Source organism: Protomyctophum bolini (genome assembly GCF_963924005.1).
Source record: "Protomyctophum bolini genome assembly, chromosome: 13".
Taxonomy (NCBI): Eukaryota; Metazoa; Chordata; class Actinopteri; order Myctophiformes; family Myctophidae; genus Protomyctophum; species Protomyctophum bolini.
Genome location: NC_137874.1, coordinates 19,913,130 through 19,917,126, shown reverse-complemented (window position 1 = coordinate 19,917,126; position 3,997 = coordinate 19,913,130).

Here is a 3,997-nt window from a genome sequence, read left to right as displayed (position 1 = left end):
TGTGTACAGAATACACAATTCCGCTCTTTGTATTTGACATTCTGAAATGTCAGTCAAACTGAGGAATTATTGGCCAATGACATAATATTGCACAAAGTCCCCCTCCTTAAGGGCCATCCATCAGAATGCCCATGAGCTAGATGCAATACACTCAAATGTCATTACACTCACTGGCTTTTCTCTCTTTTTATCGTGGAGTGACCGTGTTAAACTAGACAAGCCTAGTTCAACACGGCCATGAAGTTAGGAACAATGGCTGGCAAAAACTGAAACCTGTTCTGTTCTGTTCTGTTCTGTTCTGTTCTGTTCTGTTCTGTTCTGTTCTGTTCTGTTCTGTTCTGTTCTGGGCAGTGGACTGGTGAACTGGCAGTTGAGTCATTCTTTAGAAAAGTAATCAAAACATCTAGATGCGAAGAACCTGATTATAACCTAGACATATTGCAGTAAAATATTATGGATATCTTATCTGTATTACTTGCACTGACTTTGACTGAGATGGTATCATCATCAAATTGTTGGACCACCTCCTTGAGTGGTTTGGCACAGGCTGGCAGCTGTGATCACATGCAGTTTTACAAATACAGACCAGATTAATAATGCAATGTGTAGGTGTCATAGATGTATGCATAGGCAACAGTAAGAATGGACAACTAAAACATTTACTGACACCATTGGGAAAACTAATCACAAAATTGGACCAAGTGAGCACATTCCTTAGCCCTGTCTTTTTTTTTATCTGTTAAGTGCTTGGATACTGTCTGTGCTACTTGATATGAAATGCCAAAACATTACAACAGGTTGTGTGGTATAATGAAGATGCATACCTATTCATGTTGTGTGTCACAAGGAAATGAGAAACCACCAAACCAGCACATCGCAGGTTGTTTGCACTAATGCACTCTGCATGAGCACACAATAGGCCTATGTTGTTGCAGGCTCCAGGATCAGGCAGAAATGATTCTCTGTTATTAAAGGCTAAAGGGGGTTGCTCAAGGCAAGGTTAGCATTTAACCCCCTGAGAGAATGGAGAGTATCACTCCTTTTCATTTTTTATTTTATCTATTAATTGTCATTTATATTTTTTACTTTTATTAGACTTTATTTCACAAGTACAATGGAAAGAGACAGAGTAGGGGAGTGACATATAGCACATAGCCTCTCTCTGTCCACTTGGCCAACAGTTTGAACCTGGACACCATCAGACTGTTGAATATGCGCTGAGCACCACCTGTCCCCAGCTCCTAGGCTGTCCTGACAACTTACTTTAATACTTTTTCTGTGTATAAGCCCGCAGGTCTACTACTCTACTGCCGCTGCACTGTCTGGAACTGCCACTTTCTTTTGTACCTGCACGCCCAATTAAGGAACTATGTTTCTATATCCGTTATTTTTCTAGTGTTCTTGGAATTATGCACCTTATGTATAAAACATGAACTATATCTGCTGCTAATTTAACTTACTCATTCCAATTCCAACTTTATTTTAACCATAGGCCTATGTATTTATTTATTGTATTCATATTAGGAATATTGAGACTCAAGTTCTCCCCCCCCCCCCGTCAGTCAGTGTGACTGGAAAATCTGCCTTAATATGGTTAGTCCTATTGGGTAAGAGAGGCCAAGGTTCCTCATCAGAGTTTGGGAGCAGCTCTGGGAGTCCAAAGTTCAATTTACACTTTGGGCGACAATTAAATGTCAAACATATAGCCAATAGCGTGGGTGGAGGAAATAATAATTAAAAAATCACACCCGTGTGAACCGAGTGGTGCAACTCCCCTCTCTCTCTCCCCCTCAAAGTACAGGTAAACATATAGTACAGGTAAAAATCTGAGAGAGACGGCTCGCCCCTCTTCACTTTTTGAAAAGGCAACAGTGCAGCACTGTCTCTCTCCCTCTGTTTCTGGAAAACAGCGCCCCCTACTGGTACTCATTATATGATGCTCATTAATTAACACATAGGACGGACATTGCTGTTCCTTGGAGTGGCACCACTCAAAAACAGTCCCGGCCAAGCAGGACCACTGTCCACTGCATCTTGAATAGTACGAATGGTCTCTCGTGCAGGAGAGCTAGACCTCGGTTCGAAATATATGTATGTATGAAATATTTCAGGTTTAATGTACAGCACAAAATTATACCTGACCTGCTCAAAATGTATTTTTATATTTTTCATTCTGGCTATTAGTATGCAAGGAAGTATACAAGGAAGCCTCAGTCACAAGTTGTTGTTCTTCCACTTCCAGCTCCACAAAACAAGTCTTGCTGCAATAATAAAACTATTCATCCAAACTGTCCTTTGGGGGCACCCTGTGGTATAAGGGTGTTATATCACTTATCACCAAGGAGACATACGTTTGATTGTATTTAGTTTGTGTGTCTGTGTGTGCGTGCGTGTGATAAATACATTAAGCAATTTGTTAAATGCACTGAGAATCAATTAAATGAAATTTAAAGCCTATAAAGTGGGACCAAAGATATGTCTGTTAAGAGTGGGAAACCTGCCCGTTCATTTTCAGGATTTAAATAAAGAAAATAGCAAAAGTAGCTCAAAACGCAGATGGAAGTAGATCTGCTATGATGAAGTAGGGCAGCAATTTCAACTGTAATATAGTTGATCTATTTGAAAAATATTCAGGTATTTAGTTCCATTGCATGTGCACAAGAAATATGACACTGATTGGTGAACACCCCCATCCATCACATCAGGATCAAAACCTTAAAAAAACCAAAAACAAACACCTTGATAAACATTATGCACAGTAAACAAAAATGTCAGTCCTCAGCTTTCTGCTGCCTTTATTTACAGTCATATATGAGAGATTCCATAGCTTGGAATGGTGCCTCCCCGCCCCCCCCCCCCCCCCTGAATTCTATACAGCTTTAGGAAATGATTACACGCCTTAACTTTTAAAGTCATTGGCCATCATGTAATGTTAAAACTTTGACTAGTCCAACCAGAAACTGAAAATTAGTAGCACACACACACACACACACGACCTCTTAAAAGCAAAGATGAAAAACTGAAACATAAGCAGTCCATTTGTGCCACACCAAATGTCATGGCACTCGTTGGGGAAAAAAAAAGTTCATTAACTCCAGAAAGAGGCATTTAGACAATTACATGATTGTTTGGTTGGGGAATGTACAACAAAATTGAGAGGAGTGTTGATGGTGAAACAGCATAATGGTTAGTTTCTAGACCCTTACAAATGTCCCTTTCTCTGTTTTTTTATATTTAAACATCTGGACTTGGTGTAATCCATACTGTCCAGACCGGCATAGGAACCCCGTTTTTGAACCCCTCCCGGAATGTGATCTGGTACACAAACACCCACCAGATGAGGGAAAACAATCAAAATTAGCAATTAATTTGAAATATATGAAATACTCAGCAAAAATGAAGATATACAACACTTCTGGTACACTCAGAAAACTGTCAATGATATTAAATCAAAAACTACTAGGATAGATGAGAAGGCTGAGCACATTCAATAAAAAAATCTAGTCATTGTGCAAACAAACCTACACTTAACTGACAGATGTGTTTATGTGAACAGAATCAAAGATACAATAAATTGAGTGACTGTGAAACTGCATTTGGTTAAAGGACCGGCAGGCATCACACAGTAAGGCAACTGAACATCCCACTTCCCTGCCTGAGAACTTGATGAAAACAGTCCTTAAAGACTTTCATCATCTCCTTTATTCTCAGAAAGTCAGGGAAAAAGACTGAGAATGAGTCTGATTAATGAGCAAATGGTGTTTTGGCAGTTTCCTCCAAAGTAACCATCCACAAGGTCATTAGAAAGATGGTCATCTAGAATCTAGATTACAGGATGGATATGATACTGAAACCAGAAAGTGTCACAATGCCAAGTACGATTATAATACCACTGTAGTGTAGTGAAAACTACACTGTGGGCAAATGGCACAAAAGTGGCAATATAACTAGCTCTTTGATTTGGATTTGTGTTTTGTATATTAATGCCACAAACAAA